This window comes from Micromesistius poutassou, assembly GCF_964030765.1.
Source record: "Micromesistius poutassou genome assembly, chromosome: 3".
Lineage (NCBI taxonomy): Eukaryota > Metazoa > Chordata > Actinopteri > Gadiformes > Gadidae > Micromesistius > Micromesistius poutassou.
The window spans coordinates 19377459-19388057 of NC_140273.1; positions in this window are offsets into that span (position 1 = coordinate 19377459).

The following is a 10599-nucleotide window of genomic DNA, read 5'->3' on the forward strand; positions in this document are numbered from 1 at the left end:
TCGTTGGTGCAGCAATTGTTGTTGTTGGTGCAGCAGTTGTTGTCATTGGTGCAGCAGTTGTGGTTGTTGCTCCTCCAGTAGTTGTAGTGGGTGCAGCAGTTGTTGTTGTTGGTCCGGCAGTTGTTTTTGCTGCAGCAATTTTTGTCGTTGGTGCAGCAGTTGTTGTCGTTGGTCCAGCAGTTGTTGTCGTTGGTGCAGCAGTTGTTGTTGTTGGTGAAGCAGTTGTTGTAGTGGGTGCAGCAGTTGTTGTTGTTGGTCCTGCAGTTGTTGATATTGGTGAATCAGTTGTTTTCGGTGGTCCAGCAGTTGTTGTCATTTGTGCAGCAGTTGTTGTCGTTGGGACAGCAGTTGTGCTTGTTGAACTTTCAGTAGTTGTAGTGGGTGCAGCAGTTCTTGTTGTTGGTCCTGCAGTTGTTTTTGCTGCAGCAATTGTTGTCGTTGGTGCAGCGGTTGTTGTCGTTGGTGCAGCAGCTGTTGATGTTGGTAAAACAGTTGTTTTCATTGGTCCAGCAGTTGCTGTCGTCGGTGTAGCAGTTGTCGTTGTTGGTGCAGCAGTTGTTGTTGTTGGTCCTGAAGTTGTTGTTGCTGCAGCAATTGTTGTCATTGGTGCAGCAGTTCTTGTTGTTGGTTCAGCAGTTGTTGTCGTTGGTGCAGCAATTGTTTTCGTTGGTGCAGCAATTGTTGTTGTTGGTGCAGCAGTTGTTGTCATTGGTGCAGCAGTTGTGGTTGTTGCTCCTCCAGTAGTTGTAGTGGGTGCAGCAGTTGCTGTTGTTGGTCCGGCAGTTGTTTTTGTTGCAGCAATTTTTGTCGTTGGGGCAGCAGTTGTTGTCGTTGGTCCAGCAGTTGTTGTCGTTGGTGCAGCAGTTGTTGTTGTTGGTGAAGCAGTTGTTGTAGTGGGTGCAGCAGTTGTTGTTGTTGGTCCTGCAGTTGTTGATATTGGTGAATCAGTTGTTTTCGGTGGTCCAGCAGTTGTTGTCATTTGTGCAGCAGTTGTTGTCGTTGGGACAGCAGTTGTGCTTGTTGAACTTTCAGTAGTTGTAGTGGGTGCAGCAGTTGTTGTTGTTGGTCCTGCAGTTGTTTTTGCTGCAGCAATTGTTGTCGTTGGTTGAGCAGTTGTTGTCGTTGGTGCAGCAGTTGTTGATGTTGGTGAAGCAGTTGTTTTTGGTGGTCCAACAGTTTTTGTCGTTGGTAAAACAGTTGTTTTTGGTGGTCCAGCAGCTGTTGTCGTTGGTCCTGCAGTTGTTGATGTTGGTGCAGAAGTTGTTTTCGTTCGTCCAGCAGTTGTTGTCGTTGGTTCAACAGTTGTTGTGGGTACTGCAAATGTTGTGGTGGGTCCAGCAGTTGGTGTTGGTGCAGCAGTTGTTGTAGTGGGTGCAGCAGTTGTTGTTGTTGGTCCTGCAGTTGTTTTTGCTGCAGCAATTGTTGTCGTTGGTGCAGCGGTTGTTGTCGTTGGTGCAGCAGCTGTTGATGTTGGTAAAACAGTTGTTTTCATTGGTCCAGCAGTTGCTGTCGTCGGTGTAGCAGTTGTCGTTGTTGGTGCAGCAGTTGTTGTTGTTGGTCCTGAAGTTGTTGTTGCTGCAGCAATTGTTGTCATTGGTGCAGCAGTTCTTGTTGTTGGTTCAGCAGTTGTTGTCGTTGGTACAGCAATTGTTTTCGTTGGTGCAGCAATTGTTGTTGTTGGTGCAGCAGTTGTTGTCATTGGTGCAGCAGTTGTGGTTGTTGCTCCTCCAGTAGTTGTAGTGGGTGCAGCAGTTGCTGTTGTTGGTCCGGCAGTTGTTTTTGTTGCAGCAATTTTTGTCGTTGGGGCAGCAGTTGTTGTCGTTGGTCCAGCAGTTGTTGTCGTTGGTGCAGCAGTTGTTGTTGTTGGTGAAGCAGTTGTTGTAGTGGGTGCAGCAGTTGTTGTTGTTGGTCCTGCAGTTGTTGATATTGGTGAATCAGTTGTTTTCGGTGGTCCAGCAGTTGTTGTCATTTGTGCAGCAGTTGTTGTCGTTGGGACAGCAGTTGTGCTTGTTGAACTTTCAGTAGTTGTAGTGGGTGCAGCAGTTGTTGTTGTTGTTGGTCCTGCAGTTGTTTTTGCTGCAGCAATTGTTGTCGTTGGTTGAGCAGTTGTTGTCGTTGGTGCAGCAGTTGTTGATGTTGGTGAAGCAGTTGTTTTTGGTGGTCCAACAGTTTTTGTCGTTGGTAAAACAGTTGTTTTTGGTGGTCCAGCAGCTGTTGTCGTTGGTCCTGCAGTTGTTGATGTTGGTGCAGAAGTTGTTTTCGTTCGTCCAGCAGTTGTTGTCGTTGGTTCAACAGTTGTTGTGGGTACTGCAAATGTTGTGGTGGGTCCAGCAGTTGGTGTTGGTGCAGCAGTTGTTGTAGTGGGTGCAGCAGTTGTTGTTGTTGGTCCTGCAGTTGTTTTTGCTGCAGCAATTGTTGTCGTTGGTGCAGCGGTTGTTGTCGTTGGTGCAGCAGCTGTTGATGTTGGTAAAACAGTTGTTTTCATTGGTCCAGCAGTTGCTGTCGTCGGTGTAGCAGTTGTCGTTGTTGGTGCAGCAGTTGTTGTTGTTGGTCCTGAAGTTGTTGTTGCTGCAGCAATTGTTGTCATTGGTGCAGCAGTTCTTGTTGTTGGTTCAGCAGTTGTTGTCGTTGGTGCAGCAATTGTTTTCGTTGGTGCAGCAATTGTTGTTGTTGGTGCAGCAGTTGTTGTCATTGGTGCAGCAGTTGTGGTTGTTGCTCCTCCAGTAGTTGTAGTGGGTGCAGCAGTTGCTGTTGTTGGTCCGGCAGTTGTTTTTGCTGCAGCAATTTTTGTCGTTGGGGCAGCAGTTGTTGTCGTTGGTCCAGCAGTTGTTGTCGTTGGTGCAGCAGTTGTTGTTGTTGGTGAAGCAGTTGTTGTAGTGGGTGCAGCAGTTGTTGTTGTTGGTCCTGCAGTTGTTGATATTGGTGAATAAGTTGTTTTCGGTGGTCCAGCAGTTGTTGTCATTTGTGCAGCAGTTGTTGTCGTTGGGACAGCAGTTGTGCTTGTTGAACTTTCAGTAGTTGTAGTGGGTGCAGCAGTTGTTGTTGTTGGTCCTGCAGTTGTTTTTGCTGCAGCAATTGTTGTCGTTGGTTGAGCAGTTGTTGTCGTTGGTGCAGCAGTTGTTGATGTTGGTGAAGCAGTTGTTTTTGGTGGTCCAACAGTTTTTGTCGTTGGTAAAACAGTTGTTTTTGGTGGTCCAGCAGCTGTTGTCGTTGGTCCTGCAGTTGTTGATGTTGGTGCAGAAGTTGTTTTCGTTCGTCCAGCAGTTGTTGTCGTTGGTTCAACAGTTGTTGTGGGTACTGCAAATGTTGTGGTGGGTCCAGCAGTTGGTGTTGGTGCAGCAGTTGTTGTAGTGGGTGCAGCAGTTGTGCTTGTTGAACTTTCAGTAGTTGTAGTGGGTGCAGCAGTTGTTGTTGTTGGTCCTGCAGTTGTTTTTGCTGCAGCAATTGTTGTCGTTGGTGCAGCGGTTGTTGTCGTTGGTGCAGCAGCTGTTGATGTTGGTAAAACAGTTGTTTTCATTGGTCCAGCAGTTGCTGTCGTCGGTGTAGCAGTTGTCGTTGTTGGTGCAGCAGTTGTTGTTGTTGGTCCTGAAGTTGTTGTTGCTGCAGCAATTGTTGTCATTGGTGCAGCAGTTCTTGTTGTTGGTTCAGCAGTTGTTGTCGTTGGTGCAGCAATTGTTTTCGTTGGTGCAGCAATTGTTGTTGTTGGTGCAGCAGTTGTTGTCATTGGTGCAGCAGTTGTGGTTGTTGCTCCTCCAGTAGTTGTAGTGGGTGCAGCAGTTGTTGTTGTTGGTCCGGCAGTTGTTTTTGCTGCAGCAATTTTTGTCGTTGGTGCAGCAGTTGTTGTCGTTGGTCCAGCAGTTGTTGTCGTTGGTGCAGCAGTTGTTGTTGGTGAAGCAGTTGTTGTAGTGGGTGCAGCAGTTGTTGTTGTTGGTCCTGCAGTTGTTGATATTGGTGAATCAGTTGTTTTCGGTGGTCCAGCAGTTGTTGTCATTTGTGCAGCAGTTGTTGTCGTTGGGACAGCAGTTGTGCTTGTTGAACTTTCAGTAGTTGTAGTGGGTGCAGCAGTTGTTGTTGTTGGTCCTGCAGTTGTTTTTGCTGCAGCAATTGTTGTCGTTGGTTGAGCAGTTGTTGTCGTTGGTGCAGCAGTTGTTGATGTTGGTGAAGCAGTTGTTTTTGGTGGTCCAACAGTTTTTGTCGTTGGTAAAACAGTTGTTTTTGGTGGTCCAGCAGCTGTTGTCGTTGGTCCTGCAGTTATTTTGGTGGGTCCAGCAGTTGTCCTTGTTGGTCCTGCAGTTGTTGATGTTGGTGCAGAAGTTGTTTTCGTTCGTCCAGCAGTTGTTGTCGTTGGTTCAACAGTTGTTGTGGGTACTGCAAATGTTGTGGTGGGTCCAGCAGTTGGTGTTGGTGCAGCAGTTGTTGTAGTGGGTGCAGCAGTTGTTGTTGTTGGTCCTGCAGTTGTTTTTGCTGCAGCAATTGTTGTCGTTGGTGCAGCGGTTGTTGTCGTTGGTGCAGCAGCTGTTGATGTTGGTAAAACAGTTGTTTTCATTGGTCCAGCAGTTGCTGTCGTCGGTGTAGCAGTTGTCGTTGTTGGTGCAGCAGTTGTTGTTGGTCCTGAAGTTGTTGTTGCTGCAGCAATTGTTGTCATTGGTGCAGCAGTTCTTGTTGTTGGTTCAGCAGTTGTTGTCGTTGGTGCAGCAATTGTTTTCGTTGGTGCAGCAATTGTTGTTGTTGGTGCAGCAGTTGTTGTCATTGGTGCAGCAGTTGTGGTTGTTGCTCCTCCAGTAGTTGTAGTGGGTGCAGCAGTTGTTGTTGTTGGTCCGGCAGTTGTTTTTGCTGCAGCAATTTTTGTCGTTGGTGCAGCAGTTGTTGTCGTTGGTCCAGCAGTTGTTGTCGTTGGTGCAGCAGTTGTTGTTGTTGGTGAAGCAGTTGTTGTAGTGGGTGCAGCAGTTGTTGTTGTTGGTCCTGCAGTTGTTGATATTGGTGAATCAGTTGTTTTCGGTGGTCCAGCAGTTGTTGTCATTTGTGCAGCAGTTGTTGTCGTTGGGACAGCAGTTGTGCTTGTTGAACTTTCAGTAGTTGTAGTGGGTGCAGCAGTTCTTGTTGTTGGTCCTGCAGTTGTTTTTGCTGCAGCAATTGTTGTCGTTGGTGCAGCGGTTGTTGTCGTTGGTGCAGCAGCTGTTGATGTTGGTAAAACAGTTGTTTTCATTGGTCCAGCAGTTGCTGTCGTCGGTGTAGCAGTTGTCGTTGTTGGTGCAGCAGTTGTTGTTGTTGGTCCTGAAGTTGTTGTTGCTGCAGCAATTGTTGTCATTGGTGCAGCAGTTCTTGTTGTTGGTTCAGCAGTTGTTGTCGTTGGTGCAGCAATTGTTTTCGTTGGTGCAGCAATTGTTGTTGTTGGTGCAGCAGTTGTTGTCATTGGTGCAGCAGTTGTGGTTGTTGCTCCTCCAGTAGTTGTAGTGGGTGCAGCAGTTGTTGTTGTTGGTCCGGCAGTTGTTTTTGCTGCAGCAATTTTTGTCGTTGGTGCAGCAGTTGTTGTCGTTGGTCCAGCAGTTGTTGTCGTTGGTGCAGCAGTTGTTGTTGTTGGTGAAGCAGTTGTTGTAGTGGGTGCAGCAGTTGTTGTTGTTGGTCCTGCAGTTGTTGATATTGGTGAATCAGTTGTTTTCGGTGGTCCAGCAGTTGTTGTCGTTGGGACAGCAGTTGTGCTTGTTGAACTTTCAGTAGTTGTAGTGGGTGCAGCAGTTGTTGTTGTTGGTCCTGCAGTTGTTTTTGCTGCAGCAATTGTTGTCGTTGGTTGAGCAGTTGTTGTCGTTGGTGCAGCAGTTGTTGATGTTGGTGAAGCAGTTGTTTTTGGTGGTCCAACAGTTTTTGTCGTTGGTAAAACAGTTGTTTTTGGTGGTCCAGCAGCTGTTGTCGTTGGTCCTGCAGTTATTTTGGTGGGTCCAGCAGTTGTCCTTGTTGGTCCTGCAGTTGTTGATGTTGGTGCAGAAGTTGTTTTCGTTCGTCCAGCAGTTGTTGTCGTTGGTTCAACAGTTGTTGTGGGTACTGCAAATGTTGTGGTGGGTCCAGCAGTTGGTGTTGGTGCAGCAGTTGTTGTAGTGGGTGCAGCAGTTGTTGTTGTTGGTCCTGCAGTTGTTTTTGCTGCAGCAATTGTTGTCGTTGGTGCAGCGGTTGTTGTCGTTGGTGCAGCAGCTGTTGATGTTGGTAAAACAGTTGTTTTCATTGGTCCAGCAGTTGCTGTCGTCGGTGTAGCAGTTGTCGTTGTTGGTGCAGCAGTTGTTGTTGGACCTGAAGTTGTTGTTGCTGCAGCAATTGTTGTCATTGGTGCAGCAGTTCTTGTTGTTGGTTCAGCAGTTGTTGTCGTTGGTGCAGCAATTGTTTTCGTTGGTGCAGCAATTGTTGTTGTTGGTGCAGCAGTTGTTGTCATTGGTGCAGCAGTTGTGGTTGTTGCTCCTCCAGTAGTTGTAGTGGGTGCAGCAGTTATTGTTGTTGGTCCGGCAGTTGTTTTTGCTGCAGCAATTTTTGTCGTTGGTGCAGCAGTTGTTGTCGTTGGTCCAGCAGTTGTTGTCGTTGGTGCAGCAGTTGTTGTTGTTGGTGAAGCAGTTGTTGTAGTGGGTGCAGCAGTTGTTGTTGTTGGTCCTGCAGTTGTTGATATTGGTGAATCAGTTGTTTTCGGTGGTCCAGCAGTTGTTGTCATTTGTGCAGCAGTTGTTGTCGTTGGGACAGCAGTTGTGCTTGTTGAACTTTCAGTAGTTGTAGTGGGTGCAGCAGTTGTTGTTGTTGGTCCTGCAGTTGTTGTTGCTGCAGCAATTGTTGTCGTTGGTGCAGCAGTTGTTGTTGTTGTTGGTCCAGCAGTTGTTGTTGTTGGTGCAGCAGTTGTTGTTGTTGGTGCAGCAGTTGTCGTTGTTGGTTCTGCAGTTGACGTTGTTGGTGCAGCAGTTGTTGTTGTTGTTGGTGCAGTAGTTGTTATCGTTGGTGCAGAAGTTGTTGTTGTTGGTGCAGCAGTTGTCATTGTTGGTGCTGAAGTTGTTGTTGTTGTTGGTGCAGCAGTTATCGTTGTTAGTGCAGCAGATGTCGTCGTTGGTGCAGCCGTTGTTTTCGTTGGTGAAGTATTTGTCGTTGTTGTGGCAGTAATTGTTGGAGCAGCAGTTGTCGTTGTTGGTGCAACAGTTGTAGTCGTTGGTGCAACAATTATTGTCGTTGGTGCCGCAGTTGTTGTTGGTGCAGCAGTTGTCGTTGTTGGGGCAGTAGTTGTTGTTGTTAGTGCAGAAGTTGTTGTTGATGCAGCAGTTGTTGTTGCAGCAGTTGTCGTTGGTTCAGCAGTTGTTGGTGCAGCAGTTGTGGTCATTGGTGCAGCAGTTGTCGTTGTTGGTGAAGCCGTTGTAGTTGTTCTTGCAGTTATTGTCTGTGCAGCAGTTGTTGTTGTTGCAGGAGTTGTGTTTGTTGTTGCAGCAGTTGTTGTCGTTGGTGCAGCAGTTGTCGTTGGTGCAGCAGTTGTTGTCGTTGTTGCAGCAGTTGTTTTCATTGGTGCCGCAGTTGTCATTGTTGGTTCAGCAAATGTCGTCGTTGATGCAGCAGTTGTTTTCGTTGGTGCAGCAGTTGCTGTCCTTGGTGCAGCAGTTGTTATTGTTGGTTTAGCAGTTGTTGGTGCAGCAGTTGTTGTTGTTTGTGCAGCAGTTGTTGGTGCAGAAGTTGTTGTTGGTGCAGCAGTTGTTGTTGTTGTTGGTGCAGCAGTTATTGTCGTTGGTGTAACAGTTGTGGTCGTTGGTGCAGCAATTGTTTTTGTTGGTGCAGCAGTTGTAGATGGTGCAGTTGTTGTCGTTTGTGCAGCAGTTGTCGTCGGTGCAGCAGTTGTCGATGTTGGTGCAGCAGTTGTCGTTGCTGTCGTTACACTTGTCATAGTTTGTCTCTCAGTTGCCATTTTTGATTCAGCAGTTGTTGTGAGTCCTTTAGTTTTTGTTGGTCTTGTAGTTGCGGGTTGGATTATTGTTGATGGTATTGGAGTGATGGGTCCCATTGTACTAGTCTTGATTTCCTCAGATGTACTTGTTGGTCTTTCAGTTCTAGAGGTCAGCCCTGCATTAGCTGTCGTGGGACCCTCTGCTGTAGCATTTGCGATTCCTAAAACTGCTTGGGTTGGTAAATGCATGTTTGTTTTAGATTTTTTTTTCATTTAACCATCAACCTGAAAATATTTTCTTTGTTATAAGACTTACCTATAAATATGATTCTGAATGCTTTCATATTTAAACGTGTTACGTTTGAACCTAAGGACACATTAAAATGTTATTCAATGTTTGTAGAAATATGTATCAATAATGTAATAATCATAAAGATGACAACTAATGTATTCTTGTAGCCTGGAGGCTGTGCTGTTTCGCTACACTAATCAGTCTGAAGCATTCTTTGCCCACACCGATTTCCTAAAATTACAATTCAAATGGGGCCAATAAGGCACTGAGTCATAGTTGATGATGTTACTGCCATTCAGGGACTGCATCATAGTTGCTGTTGTAAAATACAGGCCAATGCTGATAAAACAGAAATGGAGTTTTCTGAAGCAAGGAGCATCAACGTTAACCTAAGTCAAGTAAACACAGCTTTAAGTGCAGTTATTGCAGAAATATACTTAATCAAAACTATTAATAAATAACAGGGTATCCATTAGCAGAGTTTCTTGGCGGAAAATTCATTTTCGCCATTCTGAATAGTGCACCGTGATCGCGGCACATGTTTTCAGAATGTTCAGAATGATCCGTGTAGCAAAACAGAATGTGAGGTCAGGTTATCAGGAAGGTCCCCAGGCTAGTATTGTTGTCCGTAGCTGCTTTAACTATTGCACAGAAAGGTCTCCCTTTGTGAGTTGTGTATTTGAGAATGAAGCTAAACATTTTACCAACAATTAAATTAGTTAAAGAAATGTATTACATTCCCCCCAAAAAAATCATTTTGTTCTTACTGTTCATTTGCATCCCTTTTACAGCCTATGTTCAGCGACGACAACAATGCCTATTTCCCTTAGTTGGTAAGTTATTTTTAAATGTGCATGCATATCTTCATTATTTAGTTTCCACTTTCTAAATTATTCAGTGGAATACATTTCATTAAATAGCCATTGTCACTTCATCTCTTTATATAATTTATGATTTTAATATTGTCCAAGTTTCGTTCTAAGTCCTATACAAACACACACACACACACACACACACACACACACACACACACACACACACACACACACACACACACATTGGCAGACATGTCAACATGGATGAGGTTAAGTTTATATGCGTATCTAGTTCCCGCGGGACATTCTAGTCATGCAACACCTATAAGCCAACATTTAATCGTTTGTCAAAGTGATTACTCATCGCACCATTTTTTCTAAATCAACCACAGGATAGCAGTATAGCGAAAGTGATACAAACTTCAAGCGATTGAAGCACAATAACACAATTATAAAAATTGCTACACTCCTCGCTCTAAACCTTTGGTCATTTTGCAGCGATGTATCCTCATACAATGGTACGAAAAGTTATTCAGTTTGTAAGTTATTACAAATATTATTTTGGGTCTTGCCAGAATTTTGTATTGATTGTATATGATGTTTAATTGGTTAGTTAAACTGCTCGTGGCGTTTTTCATGCTCATTTGGGGTCTTGAGGGAATAAAATCGGAGTAGGATAAATTCTCTTTAAGAAATTACCAAAATTATATATTTTATTACACAACATGTATTTAAAACATGTGGAACCATGAGCTACCTTTTTGTTCGGAATTCCCCTGCACCCAAGTTCTCGTATATATCCATGTGTTTGTGGCCACTGGCGACCAATGGCCATTATTCAATTTTCTGTAACATGCACATACATACATAAATACAGCACATATATCCTGTATTTAATACATGAGCGTGAACATGTAATATGAACACAATATTTGGAACAACCCCTGAAATGATTGATTCTTGTTTCCTGTGATAGGAGTGGAACGCTGTGATGAGGTACATATATATACATATGTATACAATGTAAACACAGTTCACTTTTTTATTTTTCTTTATCTCCAATAGTGCACTTCAGTCATTTACTAATCTAAAGATAAAAAATCGCCTTCAAAACAGCTTGGCATTTCGGAAGCTCTTACTCTAACAACAACAAGTATGGATGCCCACAGGGGCCTCTTTGCGCTTCTTTGCTGAATCAGATGAATCAGTTATTAGAACTGCTTGTGATGGTTGAGAATTTATCAGGGGGTTGTTTATAATTGTAAGCAATGTATTGCAATGCAAATGTTAGAATGGGTGTTAAGTTTGCCTCTTAATGCTTAATGCAAGTTCACTTTAGTCTATCAATGTAATGACAGCGAAATGGGCATCCATTGTTGTGACGTGAACTCGGAGGACTCCGGTTGTTTTGCTTCCGCACGAAACTCTGAGCGAAAACTCCGACCCAACGGAGTGTTCAAAGCACTTTCCTTTTAAGGTCTGAACCTCCAAAACTCCTGGAAACTCTGAGCGTTTTGGAGGCGGCATTACATTTTAATTAATAAAATACTTTATAAATCAGTCTGAGGGCTATATATGTCACTAAGAGAAATGTGAAA